The 25,323-nt window shown below is 44.7% G+C and overlaps 1 protein-coding gene across 4 annotated transcripts in view; it reads left to right on the top strand.

Annotated features, from left to right (window-relative positions):
- The first annotated feature begins 12,256 nt into the window (after positions 1-12,256).
- Positions 12,257-25,323, top strand: part of LOC135204683 (gastrula zinc finger protein XlCGF57.1-like) — a 79,127-nt gene continuing 66,060 nt past the window's right edge. For 3 of the 4 annotated variants that reach the window (XM_064234841.1, XM_064234839.1, XM_064234840.1), the window contains exon 1: positions 12,257-12,392. The gene's annotated coding sequence lies outside the window, so the exon portion shown is untranslated. The remainder of the gene's footprint in view (positions 12,393-25,323) is intronic. The other variant, XM_064234842.1, reaches the window with a different exon arrangement.

Raw genomic sequence — 25,323 nt, 5'->3', positions numbered from 1 at the left:
AAAGCAAGAGAGAGAAAGATAGGAAATACACGTTAATGTTATTAATATCTTAACAAAAGTGTCTTTGTGTTTAATTTCCTGCACCTAAAAGAAAACGGAACAGAAGAAAACGGGATTTTTTATCGTAGGCTCTTATATATATATATATATATATATATATATATATATATATTATATATATATATATATAATATATATATATATATATATATATAATATATATATTATTTTACTGGTAATCTTCTTAGGCACGAAGATATAAGTAAATCAGTTGTATTCCACATAGGAAAATGAAAAAAGGTATATCTCAGAAAATGCCCAACAGTTTCGTCCTCCAATGGACCTCTTCTTGGGGGCATTGTGGGTGGCATTTTCTGAGGATATACCTTTTTTCATTTTCCTATGTGGAATACAACTGAAATATATATATATATATATATATATATATATATATATGGGGGATACAATCCTCAATAAGTAAATCCTCTTGTAGTTTAAAATATATATCTCTAGTACAAGGATTAAAGCTTTCGACCATCAACTGTGGTCTTGTTCACTAAACCACAGTTTGATGGTCGAAAGCTTTAATCCTGTACTAGAGATATATATTTTAAACTACAAGAGGATTTTACTTCATTGTGGATTGTATCCCCATTTACGTAGAGGTACGACATAGTACCCTGGCTTCTGCATATATATATATATATATATTATATCTATATATATATGATATATATATATATATATTTGAATTTTCTTACACTTCTAAATGCCTCTTTGTTCACATCACATTAGAATCATTATAGAATAAAATTGGAACTGTTGTAAAATAATGCCAATATATATAAATTTATATTATATATATATATATACAGTTTGGGTAAAATGATTGACCCTGTCAATTTTTTTATTTTTGCCAAAACGGACAGCAAGGTTCCCGACTCCAGTACTGGCCGAATTAAAATGTCGTCAACATACGTCAGGCAATCACGTACCCTTCGGTTTTTCCCGCTCATAAAAAACCCGTCCCCCCTACACATGAAGTGCTGGGTGAGAGACCTCTGTTGCCTGGTAACGCATGGTTACCTGCGGTTTTTGTGATGTAGTGCTGGATTATGCACATTACTGAAACACAGGTTGCTCAGGTAGTTGCTTTATACAAGCAACAAGTGTCAACTTCCGAAATTGCTGCTGGTGTCGGTGTGACAGTCAGAACTGTCCAGCGTTGGATTAAAAAGTTCAAGGATGGGGGCGCGAGGGCCCAACCCCAGGTTGGAACATTGACAGGGAGAAAGAGGAAACACTAACCAACAGAGACCTCAGATTTCTCGAATTGCTATTGAGAACGAACCCAAGGGCTTTCCTCTTAACAGCTGTTAAGGAGCAAAACATGGAGAATCTTCCGGTCATATTCTGTGCTTAGAACCCTAAGAAATTACATAAAGGATGGCTTAGGTGCCTTACCAGTTTGTCTTTGCTGCCAAGAAAAAACCTGCTCCTTGACGAGGCGGTTCACATTAGGAATCGCCTTTCATATGCTAGGGGTATGTTTGAAGAATTTAACCCCCCAGCACTTTTTCAGGGATCCTTTATAGAGACGAAGTCACATTCAGAGTGTCCTCAGGCCCTTCGGGGAAGGTTTACCGATCCCGCAGTAGTGACCCTTACCAGGAGAAGTATGAGAATATGACCACGAAGCACCCTGATTCTTTGATGTTCTGGGTTGCTTTTCATACCACGGCAAAGGGACGTTGGCAACACTGCCCAAGAATGTTACTATGAACCAGTACAATTCCTCTGAGCTGTTAATGGAATATTTGGTACCGTCAATGGTCAAATGTAATGCAAAGGTGTTCATGCAGGACGGTACCCCTTGTCATAGGGCAAAAACAGTCACAGATCTTAAATTCTGTAAAATTCCTTTTCTTAGTGACTGGCCTGGCAATAGCCCCGATCTCAATCCCATTGAGAATTTGTGGGGCATCATCAAAGCACAATTATCCCTTAAACGCCGAAATGGACGTATTAAACGTCAAGTCAAAATGTCTCCCATATGCCGAATGGACGTACCATACGTCGACTCAAAAAGTTTTTTTTTTTAATTCGTGGAAAAATACTTATAGGCCTACCAGCTGAAAACTTTTGAATCACGCGCCTTGGGGGATGCTGGGAGTTCACGGATCAAGGTGTTGTTTTGTTTACAATCGTTACGCAGGCGTGCAAGCGCGAATTTCTTTCTTGCCGCACTAAAAATTATCTGTGACACATCTCGGAAATTATTTCGTCACTTTGGACATAAATTTTTTTGTTGTTACCATTTTAAAAATTTAAGCCGTTACATGGTAGGTATTATATATGAAAAAAGTTTCGCATTTTTATGTAGAATACAACAAAAAAAATACTCATGATTGTAGCTTTTATCAGTTTTGAGATATTTTCATATAAATAACGATAAGTGCCAAAGTTTCAACCTTCGGTCAACTTTGACTCTACCGAAATGGTCGAAAAACGCAATTGTAAGCTAAAACTCTTATATTTTAGTAATATTCAATCATTTACCTTAATTTTGCAACTAACTAGAAGTCTCTAGCACAATATTTCGATTTATGGTGAATTTATGAAAAAACTTTTTCCTTACGTCCGCGCGGTAACTCTTCCGAAGAAAATCATATATGCGATTGTGGTAATGTTTGCACCATTTTAAAATTAGCCATTATATAAAGTTTTATATATGGAAATGTGCGCAATTTCATGCACAATACAACTAAAAACAACCCATGGTTGTAGCTTTTATCAATTTTGAAATATTTTCATATAAAAAATGATAAGTGACAAATTTTCAACCTTCGGTCAACTTTGACTCTACCGAAATGGTCGAAAAACGTAATTGTAAGCTAAAAATCTTATATTCTAGTAATATTCAAGCATTTACCTTCATTTTGCAACAAATTGGAAGTCTCTAGCACAATATTTCGATTTATGGTGAATTTATGAAAAGAATAACATTTTCTTTACGTCCGCGCGGTAACTCTTCCGAAAAAATCATACGTGCGATTGTGGTAATGTTTGCACCCTTTTAAATTAGCCGTTACATAAAGTTTTATGTATGAAAATGTGCGCAATTTCATGTAGAATACAACAACAAATAATTGAAGGTTGTAGCTTTTCTCATTTTTGAAATATTTGCATATAAATCACGATAAATAGAAAAAAAACCACGTTTGGTCAACTTTGACTACCGAAATGGTCGAAAAACGCAATTGTAAGTTAAAACTCTTACAGTCTAGTAATATTCAGTCATTTATCTTCATCTTGAAACAAATTCGAAGTCTCTAGCACAATATTTAGATTTATGGTGAATTAAAAAAAAAAACTTTCCTTCCCTCCCGCACGCGTATTCTCCGCCACAATCTCCGAAATGCGTATGTCCCATTCTCGGATGTTTGCTCCGTTTTCATATTAGGCCATTTCATAGAGTTTTACATATGAAAATGTGTGAAATTTCATGTAGAATAAAACGATAAATATTTGAAGGCTGTAGCTTTTCTTATTTCCGAAATAATTGCATATAAAAAAATATATAAAAAAATTCGACATTCGGTCAACTTTAACTCGTCAGATATGGTCGAAAACTGCAATTGTAAGCTAATACTCTTACAGTATAGCAATATTCAATCATTTGTCTTAATTTTTAAAGAAATTGGAAGTCTCTAGTAACAATATTTAGATTTATGGTGAATTTTTTGAAAAAAAATATTGTTTACGTCCGCGTGTTACGAATTCATGCATTATTTTGTGATAATATTTTCTCTGTGTTGCTTTTATCGTTTTACAATGTGTTATATACCAAAATGATTGCAATTTAGTGTACATTACAACGAAAAAAAAGTAACTCGTTACCTTTAACCGATTTGCGCACAGCGCGATTTGAATACAATTATATATGAAATTTCGTTTTTGCGCTATCATATATCGCATTATTTATATATGATAATGATAATTTTTTTCATTTCTGATGGTTGCATACTAAACTTCAGGCAATGACAAAAAAAAGGAGCCAAAAAGGAATTCTTAATCTTGAAAACTAAGCGCGCTGTGATTTTTTGAAAAAAAACATTTTTCCGCTTCCGCGCTCACTCTGAAACACCTCTTGCATACGGGAGACAATTTTTTTTTTACCGCTTCGGCATTTAAGGTTTCGGGATGGGGACGTGACACCTCCAGTCTCGAGAAACTAGAGAGAGAGGTCAGAGACATTTGGGAGAACTTTCCCAAAACCATCCTTGAAAACTTAGCCAAGAGTGTTCCAGGACGACTTTAAGCAGTTAAAAAGAAGCGTGGGGGTCACACCAAGTATTAGAACCCTTAAAAACATCAATCAAGCCATCACAGCATCGTAGTGAGTAAGTATTCCGAGGTAATGCGTGCATGCAGTAGAATCTATAGGACTCGTCAATCATTTTTACCCAAACTATAATATATATATATATATATATATATATATATATATATATATATATATATATATATATATATATATATATATATATATATATATATATATATATATATGGCATTATTTTACAACACTTCCAATTTATTCTATAATGATTCTAGTGTGAGTTGTGAACAAAGAGGCATGTAGAAGTGTAAGGAAATTCAAATATACAGCATGCAGGCGAAAATTTGGTATCCGACCCGCGAGAGAGTAAAAGTGGGTCAGCGATAGCTGATTTGTGTTTCTTGCGAGACATATAACTTAGAATATAAAAGTACACAAAAACATGGTCTTACAAAATATATACATTGGCGGAAAACCCGCTGAACCCTCTCAAGGAAGGAAGTAGAACAACGCGATTGTAGAATTATATACAGAGGAATTTGCAATAAGGCGTTTTCCTTACATGTACTCCCCCCTAAGACAATAATTAGGGCGTAATTTGTTGGATGATTTAGTGCTTCTGATCACTATTCGCTGAAGCGAGTGGGCTGGCGGAGGCGGCCTCGGGTGCGCGAGACCAGCTGCTGTGGTAGATCCTCAGCCTCGGAGTCCTCAGGTTTTTTGGGGACGGGATGCCTCCCCTGAGGTGATCCTCAGGGGGTTCGGACCGTCTTCCAAGGGCGGCTGCGGCTACGACTGGGTGGTTTGGTGATCAATGGTGTCGCTACTCGCCAAGGAGGAGGAGTGAGGCATCCTATAGGATCTGCATCGGCGTACTCTTCGTCCATCAGGAAAGCTGGTTTCAGTTGGTCGATTGTGACCCAGTCCTCACGACCATTTATGGATATGAAGTACGCCTTGTTGGTGCATCGGAGGACATGGAAGGGGCCTCGGTAGGGTCTCGTCAGCGGCGGGCATCGTCCCTGATGAAGACGTGTTTGCAGGACGATATAGCCTTCAGGAGGAAGTGTTTGGTTCTGTCGGAGAAGGTCTTGGATGCAAGGGGAGGTGGTGAATTTTCCGCGGCAGATTCCCGAAGTCTGGTAATGGAGACATCTGTGTCATCGGCGTTGGTCGGGAAGAACTTGCTTGGACTGCCAATGGTCCCGTATTACCTTCTTTGCAGGTGATGCTTCGCCGTTCGCCCAAGGGGTGGTCCAGAGGCCAAGGAGGACCTACGGTAGTTGGCTCTTCCAGTCCTCATCGGTGCAGCGTCCCATTAGGGAAGCCTTGAGAGATCGGTGGACCCTGTCCACCATGCCGTTAGCCACCGGGTTGTAGGCGGTGGTGGCGTGTAGTGATGTCCCCATCAGGCAGGCCAGGGCAGTCCACAACTCCGACAGGAAAACAGGTCCGCAGTCCGTCGTGATATCATCCGGCACTCCAAATCGACTGATCCAGCTGGCAAGAAGGGCTTCAGCGCATGCTTTGGTGGTTGCCTCCGACATCGGCGTCGTCTCAGGCCATCTGGTGGAGCGGTCAATTATCGTCAGGAGGTATCTGGCGCCTTCAGACGGGGGCAGGGGACCCACGACGTCAACGTGAATGTGGCCGAATCTTCGTTTCGGCTGCAGGAACTCCCCCACGCCCGATTCTGTGTGCCGACTTACTTTACTTGACTGGCACGGAACACAGGTCCTGGCCCACTCGAGGGAGTCCTTCCGAATTCCGGGCCAGACGAACTTCTCCGTCAGGAGGCGCATCGTTGTCCAGCCCGAGGGGTGCGAGAGTCTGTGTATGACGTTGAAAATGGCTCTCCTGCGGGAGGCTGGAATCAGCGGGTGCGGGCGACCTGTGCTGATGTCACAGAAGAGCGTCGTTCCGGCGGGTCCGAAGGGCACGTCCTCCCACTTGAGGGAGGTGATGGCTGTGCGATATGTGGCAGTCTCCGGGTCGGCGGCCTGTTCCCGGCGAGGTCTTCGTAATTGATCACGAGGTGCACCGCGTTGATCTCTATCCTCGAGAGGGCGTCAGCCACGAGGTTCTTCCTCCCGGGGACATAATGGATGGTGCAGCCAAACTCAGAGATGGCTGCCAGGTGCCTCTGTTGTCTCGCTGACCAGGCGTCACCGCCTTGGTGAAGGCTTGCACCAAGGGCGGTGGTCTGTCCTGATAGTGAAGGGGGCGCCTCGAGAAGGTAGTGGAAGTGGCGCACTGCTTGGTACACCGCCAGGAGCTCATGGTTGAATGTGCTGTATCTCGTCTTGGTGGGCAACGTTTTTTTACTGTAGAAGGCGAGCAGCTGAGAACCACCTTTGGACCAGTGCTGCTCGGGAGGATGGCCCTTCAGGCGGACGTTGCTGTCGTCAGTGGTGAGGCGTAGGGCGCAGTGGGGTCCTGGTGGGACAAGGTTGTGGCTCTGGCGAGGGCCATCTTCGTGTCGTGGAAGGCCTGCGTTTTGTTCTGCTTCCCACATCAGGTTCTTTGGTTTGCCCTTCAGGACCTGTGTTAGAGGGGAAATGGTGCGGGCAACATCGGGGATGAACCGGTGGTAGTAATTCACCATTCCAATGAATTCTTGCAGGGCCTTGACCGTAGTTGCGGTCGGAAACTTCTGCACCGCGCCCACCTTCGAGGCCATGGGGTGCATGCCTGCTGCAGAGATCTCGTGTCCAAGGAAGTCCACCCTCTCGGTGGCGAAGGTGCACTTGTCGAATCGGACGACCAGCCTGTTTTCCTGCAGGCGTTTCAGAACCGCTCAGACATGGTGTAGGTGCTCCTCTGGGAACCTGGAAAAGATCAAAATATCATCGACGTAGCAGACGCAGAAGGGCAGGGTCCCCAGGATGCTGTCCATCAGGCGCTGGAAGGTGGCCCCTGCGTTTCTCAGGCTGAAGGTGGAGTAATGGAAGATTTAGGAGCCGAAGGGCGTGATGATGGTGGTCTTGGGAACGTCCTCGGGATGCACCAGAACCTGAAAATAAAATTTTAAAAGGTCCATTTTTGTGAAGATTTTTGCTCCATGGAGGGCCCCAGTCAAGTCCTGCATGTTTGGCAAGGGGTAGTGATTGGGGATCGTAGCGAGGTTGAGTCTCCTGTAGTCTCCGCAGGGCCTCCAGGTGTCGTCAGGTTTCCGTACCATGTGGAGGGGCGAAGCCCAAGGGCTTGATGCTTTCTGGCAGATACCCATTCGTTCCATTTCCAAGAACGCCCTTTTTGCATCCTGAAGGCGGCCCAGAGGGAGTCGTCGGAACTTTGCGTGCGTCGGAGGCCCCGTGGTGGTGATGTGGTGGAATATTCGGTGCTTGGGCGGCATCCCAGCTACCTGACGAAGTTCCAGTTTGAAAACTTCGGGGAATTCCTGCAGGAGGTTGCCATACTTGTGGGGGGCGATGGTGCAAATTGTGGGGGCGCCTGGGCCCGCTGCGAGTGGTAGGGAACAGCATGTCCCTGTGTTGAGGAGGCGTTTGTGACTCACGTCAACCAGGAGGCCGTTATGCGCCAGGAAATCCGCCCCCAGTAGTGGAATCCTGACGTCTGCAATGGTGAAACGCCAGACGTAGTTGCGCCCCAAGATGGATATTTCGAGGGACTTCGTGCTGTAGGAGTGGATGGGGGTCCCGTTTGTGGCGACGAGGGCGGTTGGGTTGTCAGGCCCGTGGTTGTGGTCCTTTCCTGATGGCGGGAATATCGAGTGCATCGCCCCGGTGTCCACCAGCATCCTCCAGCTGGAGATCAAGTCGCGGACATAAAATCCTACTGCGTGTGGTTCCGACGAGGCCGCTGCCATGGGCGACTTTGATTTTGTCTGCCGTCGCCGTTTTTTGGCTGCTGGAATGTGCAGGGGCTTTCCCATCTCCTGGAGTACCTTCCGAACTTCCAGTGGTAGTGGCACCAGGAGTTTTCGCCCCTCTGCGGGTGGGAGGACTTCCTCTGGGTCACGGCGCCGATCTCCTGCGTTGGGTCATCTTCTTCTTCTTCTCCCTTCTCTGCAGCTAGGCACATGGAAGATTGGGGAGCGGCGAGCCTTGCAACCTTGTTCGACAGCGTCAGCTTTTTAGCTTTCTCCACGAGTTCATCGTCGGGGAGGGTGTATGTGTCTGTTAGCTGTCCTCGGACTGCTGGCTCGAGTTGCCGCAGAAATATTTTGCGGCCCAGGCAAATCTCAATCTTCTTCCCATCGGGACCTACTTCGGGCAGGTGGAGGAGGTCCATCACCGTGTCCCAGGCATCCTGTGGGTCGGCGCCTCGCATCGGGTTTGTAACTAGGTCGAGGGCGCGGGCAGCTTTCTCCGCAATGGGAGTGGAGTAGGCTGTCACGAGTCTTTTCTTTAGTTTGTCGAGTGTGACAGGTTCGGTCTGTGCCCGACCGGTCAGCCAGGGGGTTATTTGGTTGAATACCTCTGTCGGGAGGACTAACATGACGAGGTCAGCCTGCAGTACCTTGTCCGAGAGTCCCGCGACCCGGAATTGCCCTTCAGCTTGGATGAACCAGGCAGTTGGGTTCGCTGTTGTGAAGGGGGCCAGCTTGACAGCTTGAGCGGCAGCTGTGTATGAGGCTGCCATTGAGGCAGAGGAGGCCTGGGTTTCTCACGCGGAACTGTCTGTGTCCATTGTCCACTCTCGCAGAACGGTCAACAGGAGTCGTAAATGGCGGGCCAAACCGTTTGAGGAACGCCTGAACACACCTGGGGAAGGTATGCTGTATTTAGTCCGTTAGAGGCATTGTTTTTTTCCACAGTAGGAGCTTTCAGAGATCTAAACTGAGGTGCCGTGTGAGTCCGCTAAAGATTTCTGAAGGTGAGCGGCGGTAGTTAGTCCCTTAATGGCTTAGCCAAAACCGCTTGGGTTACCGTCCAAACCGGGAGGTCACCAGTTGTGAGGTGTGAACAAAAAGGCAGGTAGAAGTGTACTGATCTTTATTATGTTGTTGTTTAAGATTAAGCTGGCCTTGTGCCAGCACGGGCTCTTGCTCACAGAGCAGCCCGTAATGTCTCTTTATTACAGGTAAGGAAATTCAAATATACAGCATGCGGGCGGAAATGTGGTATCCGACCCGCGAGAGAGTAAAAGTGGGTCGGCAATAGCTGATTTGTGCTTCTTGCGAGACATATAACTCAGAATATAAAAGTACACAAAACATGATCTTACAATATATATACATTGGCGGAAAACCCGCTGAACACTCTCTAGGAGGAAAGTGAGAACAACGATTGTAGAATTATATACAGAGGAATTTGCGATAAGGCGTTGTCCTTACACTAGTATTATAGATGCATTTGGCATTAAAAAAAATAATTAAACTTGGTCTCAGAACATTTTTGGGGGAAATGCTCTATATCCGAGATATGAATGTATATATAATCACCATCTTCGAAATATTTCTAAGTTTTTTTTGTATACTTTAACGATGACACACTTTGTACTCTGATGCGAGTTTGTTTGTACTTAAAATTGCAGTTGTGCTTCAAGACACGAAATAGGGGCCTTCATCCATTCCTTCCTGCCACTCAAGGGATATGAAGAATATATAAACTGTTCTATCTGAAGCATCCACTCAAGATCGGTGGAAAGAGGCTCCTATAAAAAAGATAACCATAGATCATTATGAAATAAGAAAACCCCTTAGATTCTGCAAAGAAAAGTGCATCTGAAAGCACTAAACATAAGTTTTAAGTAAAATAGAATCGATTAAAGGTAGTAAGTAGCTAAAAGAAATAATAAATAACCGGGTCAAAAAAAAAAAAACGTGGCAGAGACAAATGAATGACGAGACAAAAGCTGAAAAACTTAGAGTATATCTTGCCTCTGGTGCCCAGCATGTATATATATATATATTATATATATATATATAATATATATATATATAATTAATATAATATAATATAGTATATATATATAATATTATATAATATATATAATATATATTAGCAGGGATTTGTGCAGCAGCCATATCAGAGAGAGGGAAATTATTATTGTTTCTTGGGAAGACGAATTGGACGACTTGACCAAACAATTATTTAATTTCCCTGTAATGTGAATTAATTGACTAAAGATTAGCTTTTCTATTCAGTTTGCTGGTCTTTTCAGTGTTCTATGTAATTAATTATAATATATTTTCTTCCCAGCTTTATTGCCCTATATGTGTTGCTGAATACCTAAATTCTGTTAACAAGTTAAAATAGCTCCTCATTGGAACATCACTTTTACATCGGGAAAGAAAATACATCTGGAGTGACGTCGAACAAAAATATAATATTCACGAAAAAATAAAATGTTAAAATTTTGATGAAAATCATTTATAAACTACTTATATATTAGTTTTAAAAAAGGGCAAGTTTATCACGGGAAAAATTTTAATTGTGTAAATAATTAGTATACTTTGTTATAATAAAAATTATGGGTGAGGTATCTAATCGTTTTCAGTCTCGGTATTGACTCGCAAACATCCCTAATAGTGTTCCTATAACATTTTTGTAAGCACTACGCTGAAACAAGAAAATATCTTAAACATGATGAGTCTTATTGAATAAAGAAAATGTGTTTTGTACTTTCTCTCTATATAGTTCTTTTAATATAACGGTGAGATCTCTCCTTATGGATAACTTTACATTTTGTACCTTTTCTTAACATTTTTCTTTTCGTATAACGATTTAATGTTATATTTTTTGTTTTGTATGACTTTAGCCTATTGTAATTTTTCTATAGTATATTATGAACATTGGATTTGTATAAAATTTGCATTATAGCTTTGGATTTGGTTTTGTTTAAATTGGGTTAAAATTCTTCTCATGTAAAATATTTGCATTTCATTACTGTTTTTTTATGCATATGTTTAATTTTATTTTATTATGCTTTTGCCTAGAATCTTTTGAATATTGTAGGAGGGTATAAGAGCATGTTGCTACGCTCCATTAGATATATATTAATGTTAAATTATTGTGTTCCTTCCCTTCCTACTTTGCTGACTGATTGTTAATTGTAGATTTCCCTTTACTTATTTCCGGTACGGAATCCCATTCCTTTTCTACACAATCGGTAAGTAATAATAACTCCCTCTTCTGTAAATATAGACTATAGGGGCCCACCTACCTTATGGTTAGATGTTAATCAAGGATTACCAACGTAATAAAACCTGCTAAAGATATTTAAAAAGGGTCCACCGACCACTATGATTAGTTGTTGACCAAGGCTTATTCAATATTATGAACTTCGTAGATCACTAATATGCATTAACTTTTAATTTGCCATACCACTAATACGAATTTTTTAAAAGAAAGGAAAATAAATTTATATAATACTAACCAGAGAACTTTTATTTTATTAATAATATGGAATGCACTTATTGAATATAGCAAAGTTATGTTAAATTAATAAAAAAACAAAATTTGAAGTTTACTCAAATATTATACATTATTATTACTTAACCATGCTAAAGGATGTAAATTTAATCCATGTTGTCGCCCCAAGAACGGCGTAAAATTTATATTTATCAGTAAAATTTCTTGATTTTCAATTAAAATAATATGGTTGAATTATATTTATTACATTTTTTTCACTGTAACATTTTAAAATACACTATCATTAATCCATAACTAAGTACAATAAGCTACCATACTTTTGCGATACACATGTAACGCTACAAATTTATTGACTACGGTAGAAAATAAATAAATACTATATATAACGTATATTTATGAATAAACGCCTCAATTTTATAGTAGTGTAATATACGATAATTGTGCATTTTATATTTTTACACATTTTAAATGTAAAACATGTTATTTTATACCCCAAAATAAAAATTAAGGACCTAATCGTCTTGGGTGGAAAATGTCCGAATGTAAACAAAACTGTTTTTAGTTTGTCAAACAATTGTCATCTGTCACTCTTAGTAGGGTGGCGTTTTCGAGAAAAAAAATCTATAAATCGTTAATTTCCAACGGGAAATATTGACTGAATGATCGAATTGAAGGTCAACCGAAGTAAATCGATGATTGAGGCTGAATTTGTGAGTTATAAGTTTGGTTGAATTTGAGTTTTTGAGTTAAATATGGTTAAATTAAGTTGAGCATTTTCCCGCCCCTTGTTGGGTCAGTCCTATTTGTTTAAGCAAGTGTTTGATCGAGTTAAACCGTCATTTCCGCGATTTGAATCGTATTTAAACAACTCTGAAGGTCGACCGAGGTCAATCAGCGATTGAAGTTGATGTGAAGATTTCACGTTAGTAAATAGTAGTACTAGGTATACCTAGCCTAGAGGAAACAACCGAGTGGACTAGCTGATCCAGTCTTGGCCGCGTGTGGATCCGCCCTCCGAAAAACTACTTTAACACGTCCTGACACCGGAGATGGGCACCTTTCACGAGTCATTGGTGGTGAGAGCAACACCTCGAGACCTCTACTCTCCTTTCGAAGTAAGTATTTTCTCCAAAGTTAGAAATTAAGGTCATATTTTAAGATTAAACAGAGGTTAATGAAGGTCTAGCCATGCACAGTGCAAACATAGGCTACCTCCACGAGGCTTTCGAAATTTTTACTTAAAACACCAAAAATGTAGAAGATTGACGCCATTTCGATGTTTGCGGAGTCACTTGTGTCAATAAACTCTCCATTCCATGTGCTAAATCCGCACACCACTTGTACCCATAGACACTGGGACACTTTCTTCACAACGATCTTAAACGATGAGGTGTATAGGGTCTGGCCAGGAAAACATGTCATTTGTTCGGGAAGCAGAAGAAAACGAAGAAGAGCAAGGTAGATAACATTTATATAATTATTTAAAAACCAGAAAAAGGTTATGGATTGGATATATTTATTACGTATTCATGCTACTAATTCATGTGAAAATATTCGTTGTTGTAAAAGTAACCAGATTCCTGACACAAATTTCATCAGTTTTACTGATATCGTTACGGTGTTGCCAATAGTTTTTTTGTGTTTACCCTCCAAATTTGGGATAAGCCTTACAAAACACAGTGGAAATAATTGAATTTAGCATATATATGCGTAATATATATACATAAATATTAGAGCAATTTTATCATTATTGCATTACTATGACATCTAGAATTCCCAGAAACAGTTTGTAAAGGCACAGTCATTGGCAATGATGACTGGCATCCTGAGCTGCATTAAAGATTACATTTGTTTCAGCCGTACAATTATTAAAATTTTAAAACAAATTATTTCAGCCATGCGATTGTAAAAGAAAAAAAAAATTTGAAGTCAAAATAGTAATTTAGACTTAAATAAGTGAAAAGTGCCAGCAAAAAAGTCCATTTTTTTTCATAAACAATTCTCTAACCTGTTGTCTGCTCGACTCGTGGATTCTGGCTGCCAGGCGTACAAAATCTATTCCCACCGTGAACAAACTCTTAAGTATTTTAAGTTGAATTTGGAGTGAATTAAAAATGAAATGTATAAAATTACAATCAAATAAACACTGTGGAGTTTCATTTGTGATGGCAGTAAGGGTAAAACCACTGATGACAAGGTAAAAATGTATTTGTTCCTACACGATATACAAGCCCTCAGTCCTTTACATGAGGAATTACTTTCAGCGTAGCTAGAATTACGGCCGTTAAATTCTTGAACAAGGTGGTGAGGCAGTAACTACCGTGTGGCAGCCAGGTAGGCTCGCCTGCCCAGATGTAAACACTCCACTTTCTTTTGGCCGTCTTCTGATGACATATTTTCATGAGCACTTGCTGACTGGCAGTTGAACATTTTCCTGGTGGGATCTTTCATTTTTTATTTTTATTGTAGGTGTCTTACCGAACAATTATAGAGCCGTGATTTCCACGAGCGGCAGGATACTAAATTCAAATTTAGCGCGTCGGCGTCGCCAACACTGGTGGTGATGACGTCATCTCCCTCCACTCGCGGGAGAACCAGGTACAACTGCCCAGGTGAATCCAATTCTTTTCCTGCCGGCGTCCGGTGAACATCGGTGGTCGGTGCGGTTGGATGACTTTGCTTCGCTTTTTTTCTGGTGGAATTGATCTTCGGAATTGGTGAAGTACTCTTTTTTGGCGTTGTTGTTATTTTGCTTTTTATTTAGGCGTTGCCATGTCGGATTCTAGTCCGTCGGGAGTTAGGTTAGGTTTTGCATCTCAGGATGTAAAACTAGATTATCCAAGTTAGAATATGATTCTCACACTAAATGTGTTTAAGTGTAGGGGACAGGTTTGTTTCAGCAGATCGAACATGTAACGATGTAGTGATTGGACTGATTCTCAATGGAAGTTTTTTAGTTCATACTCGGAGAAATTAGCTAAAGACAGAATTAGAAAAGCAGCGCTTCTTTAGGGAAAGTAGACTTAGCTCTGCTTCGTCTTGCGATGCATCTGTTTCCTTCTGTTTCTCCTCAAATTGTTATGTCTCCTTTAACTACACCTCCTATTCCTCCTACTAATCCCACTTCTCCGGCTTCCCGTGTAGTTTCTTCCGACACCCATTGCCAGTCTGGATCGAGTTAGATCAGAAATTTTTCGGTACTAGCGAATACGGTTTTGCAACTTGGTAATTCAGTTAAGACGTTTTTGAGAAAGCGACCTCAGGTAAGAGTGTAGTTGAGGGTGCGTCTGTCTGTCCTGACACGTCTCCTAGACAAAGGTCACTGTCCAGCTCCCCCGCACCGGGGAGAAGACATACCGGAAGTCCAAGGGAGTCGATCGGGATGTTGCCCACAGACAGGCGCCTCTCTTGTTGAGCCTGTTGCGCCTCAACAGGGCTCGGTTAAGCGTTGGAAAGGTGTTGCGGTCAGACGCCTTTCGAATGATTCAAGCGATTCGTCTCCGGTCGCGCGGCGCTCTTGGCGAGATTCGCCCCCGTTCGCGTTCCTTTTTTTTTTTTTTTTTTTTTTTTTTAAGAGGCGTTCAGGCGCCGATTCTTCGCCTCCTCCAGTCAAGCGGTATAAGGAGCCTGAGAGTAGGGTTGCGCCGCGGCCGTTAGCGGCTCGTTCGTCGCCTCAATCTGTGCCTTTTTCGGCTCCATCTACTAGTAGAGATTGTGGTTTTAGCGCTGTAGCTAGCAGTTCTAAGGGTGTTTCTTTAGGCGCTTTTTCGTCTGTTACGCCTGATGCGCCTGTTTCGCCTCGAATTTCGGCGGCTCCGAGCGAGGCGCAAGTAGTTTTTTTCCGCCTCCTGCTGAACATTTAGGCTCTTCCAAGCCTACGTTAACTGTTTTTGATTCGTCTCTGGCGCCTTTGCGCAAGCAGTTAGAGATGTTAACCAACTGGATGAATGAGTCCAAGGGTGGTTCGAAACCATTCAATATCCGGTTGTAGTTCCGTCTACTTCTTCGGACGGTATCGGAGAATGAAGAAGAAGTAGAGGAGGAGGATTCACATCACCTCTCGTGTTATTCACGTCTCCTTAGATTTCTTCTGGTATCTTATCCAGATTATTTTGAGAAAGCGGCTCCGCGCTCCCCAACTTCGACTTTTTTGATGAGGAGGAAAAACTTCAGACCCTCTCCTCCCAAAAACTTGTTCTATCTAAAGCGGTTAGACATTCGTTGAAAGAGACGGAGAAATGGATGTCTATGAAAAGAGACTTAGGGAAGGCTCTTTTTGCTTACCCTCCCTCTAAGTTGCTTCGTAAGAGGTATAGGTTTTATGTAACTGGGGAAGCTCCTTCTCTGGGAGTTTCTGCCTCCTCCCAGGGAGACTTCTCCAGTTTTAATCGACTCCTCTAGAAGATCTGCTTTCGCCGCAGCGAAAGTTTTCTTTACAGCGCCTGAGTTGGACCACGTTGTAAAGAATCAATTTAAACTTTTGGAAGTCTTTAGCTTCCTTGATTGGACTATTGGCGCTTTAGCGGCCAAGATCGAAGACTGTCCTTCTCTTTCAGGAGTTAGCGGAGGATTGGATTGGTGTTCTGTCCTGTGCGGACAAATCCATTAGGGATGGAGTGATGAGTTAGCTTCGCTCATCGCCTTTGGTACCCTTAAGAAAAGGCAACTTTGGTGCTCCTTTGCTTCTAAAAGGGTTACGTCCCAACAGAAGTCTGCTCTCTGTTTGCTCCTTTTGTGAAAGATAACCTCTTTCCAGACGATTGTAGTGTTGTCAATTTCGTCTGCGCTAGATAAGAAAATCTACTTCGGATTTACTGGCACAGTCTACTAAGAGACCTAAAGCTCCTGTGGAGACTGTTCCTTCGGTTTCTCCTCTGGCCCAAGCGCCTTTTCGAGGGAGAAAAGACCCAACCCAAGCGCTTCTTTCGGCCGAAAATCGAATTTGCGACCTCAGTCTAAGGCCTCGGCCAAGGTTAACAAACCTTCCAAATGAAAGCTCGGTTCTTCATGCACCAGTGAAGGGAGCCAGGCTGGCTCTGTTTTGGGAGGAATGGGAAAACAGAGGAGCAGAAGCCTGGGTAGTGCAAGTACTCAAGTTCGGCTATCGTATTCCTCTCGTTTCACCTCCCTCGCTCTCACCTGTGCCAATTCCCATTCCAGGCATACTCTCCGGGCTCAGACAAATTTCTGGCGCTAGCCGCAGAAGTGGAAGCGCTTGTTTCTCAAAGAAGCGATAGAACAGATAGAAGGGCGGGATTTCCTCCAGGCTTTTACAATCGCCTTTTTGTAGTTCCCAGTCCATCAGGGGGCTGGCAGGCCGGTTTTGGATGTGAGCGCCCTGAACCCCTGCATGTCCAGAAAACAAAATTTCATATGGAGACCACTCGGTCGGTTTCTGGAGTCCATCAGACAAGGGGATTGGATGGTCTCTCTGGACATGCAAGACGCTTATTTTCACATTCCGATACATCGCGAATCTCGGAAGTACCTGAGGTTCATGTTCGAAGGCAAGGTGTTTCAGTTTCGGGCGCTTTGCTTCGGACTAGCGACCGCTCCTCAAGTTTTCACCAGGGTTCTATCCCCGATAGGAAGCTGGCTACACATATTAGGAGTAAGAATCTCCCTCTATCTGGACGATTGGCTTCTCCGGTCGGAATCAGAGAGTCGGTGCATGAAGGACCTTGGAACAACTCGGATCTTGCCAGAAAGTTAGGAATTCTGGTCAACAAACAGAAGTCCCAGTTGGTTCCATCTCAGAGCATCCTTTATTTGGGGATGATTCTGAATGCTCAGTTTTTCGGGCTTTTCTGTCCCCGAAGAGGGTTCAAGGCTGTCTGGAGACAAGTTCAGGAGTTCTGGACACAAAGGTAAGTTCTGCCAATCAGTTGGATGAGGCTCCTGGGCAAATTGACGTCAGTGGAGAAATTTGTGACGTTGGGAAGACTGCACATGAGACCTCTGCAGTTTTTCCTGAGAGCCTCTTGGTGCAGGAAGACACAACCAGACTCGATTACCTTTCCTGTCACAGATCAAATAAAAGAGGACCTAAGGTGGTGGCTCTCTCGAGCAAGGTTTTGGAAGAAGGGTTAGATCTACGACCCATCCTCCCGAACCTACAGTTCTTTTCCGACGCATCGGACACAGGTTGGGGAGCCCTACTGGAAAATCAACGGACTTCAGGAGCTTGGTCGGAGAAGGAGAAGAAGTTTCCACATAAATGTAAAGGAACTGTAGCAATTTTCTTAGGGCTCAGACAGTTGCGGAGCTTAGTAGAAGGCCGAGTAGTGGCAGTGCATTCCGACAACTCCACGGCTCTCTCGTACGTGCGGAAACAGGGGGGGACTCAGTCTTTCTCTCTGTACGAAGTAGCCAAGGATCTCCTCCTGTGGTCAAACGAAGCGAAGGTTCAGCTAGTCCCGAGATTTGTTCCGGGAAAGATGAACGTCCTGGCGGACGAGTTAAGTCGTCAACAGCAAGTGTTACCTCTGGAGTGGACTTTGGACAACAAGATTTGTCAGAAACTTTCGGCGCCTTTGGGGACGACCGTCAATAGACCTGTTCGCGACATCGAGGAACAACCGTCTTCCTCTCTTTTGTTCTCCAGTCCCAGATCCTCTAGCTTGGTCGGTGGACGCAATGCTGTTGGATTGGTCGGGTCTGGAAGCTTATGCATTCCCTCCGTTCGGTCGGTCTAAGGAAGAGGATAAGGAGAGGTGCTCGCAAACAACAAGGTTCATGGTCGCACAGCAATGTAACGCTAACGTTAATCGCTCCCTTTTGGCCCAGGAAAGAGTGGTTCCCGGACCTTCTCCAGTTGTTAGTAGACTTCCCCAGACTTCTTCCTCCAGAGAAGTGGCTTCTCAAACAACCTCACTTCAAGAGGTTCCACCAAAACTTGTCCGCTCTAGCTCTGACAGGGTTCAGACTGTCCGGAATCTTGTCAGAGCGAAAGGATTTTCAAGAAGAGCTGCAGAAAAAGCTATCGCTCGTTGTAGGAGAGAGTCTTCTAACAAACTCTATCAAGGGAAGTGGAGAATCTCAGAGAGTGGTGTAGAAGTGCTAAAGTCTCTACTTCTGCGACCTCTTTAACAGAAACTATGCAGATTTTCTTCTATTTCTTAGGAACTCTAAGAAACTGGCTCCTTCGACGATCAGAGGATATAGAGCCATGCTCCTCCTTCGGTTTTTCGACATCGAGGTTTGGATATTTACCTCCAATTCAGATCTGTCGGACCTCATTAGGTCTTTCGAAACCACCTAAGCTCCCGCAAGATACAGTGGCTTGGAACTTAGATGTGGTGCTTAAGTTCCTCATGGGGCCACCGTTTGAGCCTTTGAAGTCGGCTTCACTCAGGAACTTGACTAAGAAGGCACTCCTTTCTTATTGCACTAGCTTCTGCTAAGCGTGTCAGCGAATTGCACGCTATAGACAAAAGAGTCGGTTTCTCTCAAGGCAATGCTGTATTTTCGGTATCTTTGACCTTTCTAGCCAAAAATGAGAATCCTTCTAATCCTTGGCCGAGGAGTTTTGTGGTAAGGAACTTATCTGATTTGGTTGGACATGAGGAGGAAGAAAGGCTCTTATGTCCAGTCAGGGCTATTAAGCAGTATCTGTTTGCCACTAAGGGTATCAGAGGACAATCTTCTAAGCTCTGGACCTCGGTTCAAAATCCTCTCGTCCTCTTTCTAAGAATGCTATATCGTCTTTATTAGAGAGCTTATCAGGGAAGCTCACTCGCAGTCCGAGAACGACAATCTTTCCGTTCTGAGAGTTAAAGCTCACGAGGTTAGAGCAGTGCAACTTCTTTAGCATTCAGAAAGAATTTATCTTTAGCTTCGATTCTTCAGAGGACGTTCTGGAGATCGAATTCGGTTTTTGCGAGTCATTATCTCAAAGAGATAGAAACGGTTTTCGAGAATTGTAAAACGTTAGGTCCGGTGGCGGTTTTGGCATGGTGTTGGGAGAAAACGGCACAGGGGTGGGCGTCACCTCTATGCTAACTTTTCACCTTGAATAGGTTGTCGAGTTCAAGGGAAGCTGGGGGTACTGAGTACCTGGGATACTCACCAGTCTGTTAGGTCAGATTTTACAATGGTTGGGTATATATGTTTTTAAATCTGGTGTTGGTGACAAATGTTTTGTATGTTTGAATTTCTGGTCTTAGCCCAGGGCAAGGGCAATCTTTGTTGTTACTATCCTCCGTCAGTCAGCCTTGACTCGCTTGAACTACGGAAGGATTCCACTCCTGTAGAGGCTAACTTTGGGCAAATTCCAATTCCTCTACAATAGTAAGAAGAGCACCGACCAGAGGCAGTAACAGTCTGCTGTAGCTCTCTTACAAGGTAAGGTACAACAGACACCTTGAGTGTTTACTGGTATTGCAATAAATGTAACCATTTAAAAATACTAGTGGTCCACTGAATCCCACCTTCCATAAATGTGTAATCAGCTCTATAATTGTTCGGTAAGACATACAATAAAAATGAAATTTTCATTATTAAAATGAGTTTTATTGTATACTTACCGAACAATATGATTATACCCACCCTCCTCCCCTTAGGTGGACGGACGGGCAGAAAGAATTGGGATTCACCTGGGTGGGCAGTTGTACCTGGTTCTCCCCCGCGAGTGGAGGGAGATGACGGTCATCACCACCAGTGTTGGCGACGCCGACGCGCTAAATTTGAATTAGTATCCTGCCGCTCGTGGAAATCACGGCTCTATAATTGTTCGGTAAGTATACAATAAAACTTCATTTTAATAATGAAAATTTCATTTTTTTTAATAAATATTTATATACTGTGTTTGATATTAATAATAGATTGAATTTGATATTGTTCCGATACGTAATACAAACCTTCGGTCCTTTAACAATAGGAATTAACTTACGGCGTAGCTGGAATTACGGTCGTTGAATCTTGAACAAGGTGGTTAGGCAGTAACTACCGTGGGGCAGGCTGTCTTCCGATGAAGACGTATGTTTGTGAGCTCCGGCTGGCTGGTTGTTAATCTTTTTTCCCGGTGGGATCCTTTTGGATTATTTTTTGTATTTAAATAATTATGCATATACGTGTTTGATATTAATACTAAACAAAGGTTTGTCCTTGGTTTTTCAATTAATATACAAACCCACTTTTTGTGATAGCCTTTGTAACCGCCCCTCTACTTGTGTTAAGAGCCGGCGGCTAAGGTATGTCAACATATTTACATTCTTTTGCCCTTTAACACTGGCTCAGACCTGCATGAGGACGAGATATGTATTTATCGTGAGGATGAGACATGTATTCATCCGGAAATTACGCTTACGCTTGGGAATTACCAAGGGAACTTCAAAGGTTTGTCCGTGTTTTGTTGTTATGGTAATTTCTCTTCTCCTTCCTTTCACTTACTATCGGAAGAAGGTAGAAGGATGGGCGTGCAGTGCTGATGTTGGAGGATCTCCTCTCACTTCGGAGTGCGGCGTTTTCTTATTTTACAGACTAGTGTTGATTGCATTTTCAGCAGTATTGGTTGGATGCTCTTCATGTTGGTCATCCTAACCTTAGAATTGTACCTATGACTCGTAGCATGTTGTGTACCGATCCTTGAGTGTGTGTACTGATCCCCTGCTGATAATCATTTTCATTACCACTTTTACCCGGGAGTTATGTCACTGGACGAAGCTGTCGCGCTGCCCTGTGAGGTTATCTACTCCTGATGGTAGAAGTCTGGCAGAAGGAGAAACCGAAGAGGAAGAGAGCTCGTCAAGTGTTGTCATCCTCCTCTTCGAGATCTTCATATCTTTTGCCTCCCCCCCTTCAACTTTTAGGCTTTGTCGTAATAGAAGGTGGTCTCCCCCCCTAAGAAGTCTTGTCACGGGACTTCTAAGGGTCTGTCTCGCTCCGGTGAGACAGGTGGGTCTTCCGCTGGTCCTCCCGTTCCTTCGGGAACGGGGCCCGTCTCTCCTACCTCGGGGAGGAAGCAGACGGGGACCATGGAGGTACCGGCCACCGCCGGTATCTCCTCTCCCAGTTCCGAAGGTTCCACCTCCGGACCAGGAACCTTCTTGGCCGCCCACTTGCGAGCGTTACTGAGTGCACAGTCACCTGCGGGTGACCGTGCAGACAGGGTCCAGACTGCGGAGTTTTCGCTCCCCGTCAGGACCCAGGCACAGAGCGGAGATGGAGGAGTCGCTCGGGTGCCAACTCGCTGGGGACGCCAGACCGCCGATCGCTCTCGCAGCGATCGTCCGTTGCCCAGGGTTAACGTGACGTACCTGCGGGTCCATGCCCGCAGAGGCCGGTGGAGGCGGGCCATCCAGCCCTCTTTTAAGTAATCCTTTTCTTTCAGAGACAGCCCCACCCAGACGACGGTCGCGCGAACCGTCTCGGGGGTGGCAGACGCTTCACCTGCCAGGTAGGAGTTCGTAGCCCTCCTCGAGGAAGCGTTCTCTCCACTGCTACTCCTGCAGCTCCCTCCGGACAGGTGCAGTTGGGCCGTGTTGCTTTGGCAACTGCCCCAACTCCGTCCTGAATGGAGGACCTGTTGGTTGTCCTGAAGAACTGACGAAGAGGAAGTCTAGGAAGAAGAGGAAGGTGTCGCTGTCGTCTTCTGCCGCCTCTTCCCCTTTGACTTCTGAGGCCCCCCCCCGGCAGAAGAAGAAGAACGTAGGCTCCTTCCCCCCCTAAGAAGTCTCGCTCAGAGACCTCTTAAGGGTCTGTGTTGGGGCTTCCGCCGGTCCTGTTCCTTCGGGAACGTGGCCCGTCTCTCCTTCCACAAGGAGAAGATGACGGGGACCGGAGGGGTACCGGCTAACACTGTACCTCCTCTCCTGGCACCAGAGGTTCGCCTCGATGCCAGGTACCGTCTCGGCCTCTTGTTTGCGAGAGGTACCGAGTGTATGGTCACCTGCGGGTGACCGTGCAGCCAAGACCCAGGCAACAGAGTTACTCGGCGCCAGGATCCAGGCATGGAGCGGTTAAGACTGGTGGAGTCTCCCCAGGTGACTCCCACCCAGGCAGCGATTGCTCTCGTGGCGAGTCGCCCGGTACCCAGGGTTTGAGGGACGGTCCCAGACCAGCCACGGGCTGAGGCAAGGAAGTGGTCCCCTCGGTCGCCTGGACCAGCCTCGGCTGGTCCAAGCGGTGTGACGCACCGTGAGGACAGGCCTCGCTCCCACCGCGACAGCGGACTCTGACCGCCGCTCCCACCGGGACCGGGCGGAGAGGGGGACCAGCAGCAGCTCTTCTGACGCTCGGGACCGTCGCCGCGGTTCTCGGTCCAGCCGCTCAACCAGGCCTGCAGATCGATTGCCACCGCGGGTTGGCAAGCGTCTGCAGCCTCCCCCCAGCACGCCGGTTCTGCCGGTGGGCGGGGGGGTGTGATGGTAATTGCTTCATAGTAAAGAAAAATAAAGGAAAGGAAAACGCATTTGTTCCGACACGGCATACAAACCTTCGGTCCTTTTACAATAGGAAGGTTACTAGCGGCAGCTGGATAGGTCGTAAGCTTTCGAACAAGGGGTTCGGTAGTTAACTGCTTGTCCGACAGGCGCGTGCGCGCGACTGGGAGGTAAACAACCACTTTTGCTTTCGGCCTGCTGGCGTGTAGACGTGTGTATCATTGCTCTCTGCCCGCTTCATCATCGTTGCTTTCGCATGGTTGTGTTTTTCTTCTTCTATTTTTCTAGTGAAACTGAATTGTAAGTACAATCATTTCATCTTTATTTCCATTGAATTCAATTGTGAATTAAAGGATCTTGGTTTCTTCACGCCCTCCGATTACGAGTGCCGGGACTGAAGGGCGTAAGTGCGGGAATTCATTTTTCCCAGAAATGATCCTCGTATTGTGTATGCTCGGTGCCGAGGGCGGGAGAGCGCTCGCTCCGAGCTTATTTTTTGGTTGGAAATGTGTAGATGAAAATCGTAAGTAAGTACCCTTTTCATTTATATTTTTTTGACCTGTAAGCTCGTTGCCGAGCGAATGCGCTCAACACGAAAACTTATTCTGTATGGAAGTGGAATCGCAAGTACAGTATTCTTTTTCATTTTCATATATTTATTTTGATTGTATCAATACTCATTTTGGATCAGTTTCCGCTCTTACCCGGAAATTGATCCTTTCCCCTTTTTATTTGAATGAAGTGAAATCGCAAGTGCAGTATTCTTTTTCATTTTCATATTTTATTGAGATTGCATTATTTACTTGGATCAATGTTTCCGCTCTTACCCGGGAATTGATCCTTCCCCTTTTTATTTTGTATGAAGTGAAATGGCAAGCGCAGTATTCTTTTTCATATTCATATATATTTTGATTGCATCAATTCATTTTGGATCAAGGTTTCCGTTCATAATCGGGAATGGATCCTTTTACCCTTGCGCTCGGTACCGAGGGCGCTAATGCGCTCAATCCGAGCCCTTATTCATTGTGAAGTGAATCGTAATGCAAGATTCTTTTTCATTTTATTCCTTTTATTATTGATTGCATCAATATTTAGTTTGGTTCAAGTTCCGCTCAGTCAGGGGAATTGATCCTTATGCCCTTGCATTCGGTGCCGAGGGCACGATTGCTCTCAGGCTCTTTATTATATTGTTGGGTACATGTGCTGTCGTGTGGGGAACGAGAATCCCCCCCCCCCCCCCCGCTCAGCTCCCACAGATGGCCCTTCCCCTTCGGGGGGGGGAGGTTATCTGGGTTCTTCTCCTCGCCCGATCCGTCGAGCGGGGGGGAGGGCGCTCGGTGCCCAATGTACAATTGTATTCGGGGTCTTCCGCTTGTTCGGTGTGGGGCTCGCCCCCCCCCCCCCCCCCCCCCGCGCGAGGGGACTTCCCCCCCCACTAGTAATCACTACTGTTATTTCCGCAGGTGCTACTGCCACGAGGTGGACCTTGGTAGGTATGGGCGCCCTTCGATTGCAGGGCGTGCCTAGTGTCCAGGGGCTGCGGTTCTATGTCTGGGCCTGCTGCGGTCACACATGGAGCGGTGACCACGACAACGATATCGATTCCAGGTGACGACGTCCCTCCTCACCTGGAGTACTCGCCTACAGTGGTAACAGTCTTGCCTACAGCCGCTGTGAAGTGCCGTTCCCGTACCGAGAGGGGGGCGTGCCGCCGCCGCTCGTGGTTGCCGCGCTGCCGCGACCACACTTCCGCTGCCCTAGAGCTCGTCCCTGGTCCTGCCACTGGTACCAGGATGTTGCTGGCTGCTGCTCCACCTCCTGTGTTTCCGGTGCTGCCTGCAGTACTGCCGATTCTGTGCTGACTGTCCATGCAGTTGCTGTGTTAGCTGTCCCTGCCGTTGCTGCGCTGGCTGTCCCTGCCAATGCTGTGCTGGCTGTCCCTGCCGATGCTGTGCTGGCTGTGCCTGCTGTTTCTGAGATGCCCATACCTGCTGACGTCGTCCCTGTTCGTGATGGTACTACCCCAGACTTTGGTCTGTCTGTACAGGTGCGTCCGGGCCCTGTGGCTTCGGCTACAGCAGCCCCTGGATGGCAGATCTTACGTCTGTCCTGAGGAAGATGACGAAGAAGAGGAGGAAGGTGTCGTCGTCTTCATCTTCTTCATCGTCGTCGGCTGCCGCCTCTTCAGTTCGACTTCTAAGGCTTCACAGCCGAGGAAGAAGAAGGTTGCCTCCTCCCTCCTAAGAAGTCTCCCTCGGGA

This window comes from Macrobrachium nipponense, chromosome 47 (assembly GCF_015104395.2).
Source record: "Macrobrachium nipponense isolate FS-2020 chromosome 47, ASM1510439v2, whole genome shotgun sequence".
NCBI lineage: Eukaryota > Metazoa > Arthropoda > Malacostraca > Decapoda > Palaemonidae > Macrobrachium > Macrobrachium nipponense.
Note: the sequence above shows the minus strand (reverse complement) of the source record. Positions and strands in the feature narration are given on the sequence as shown.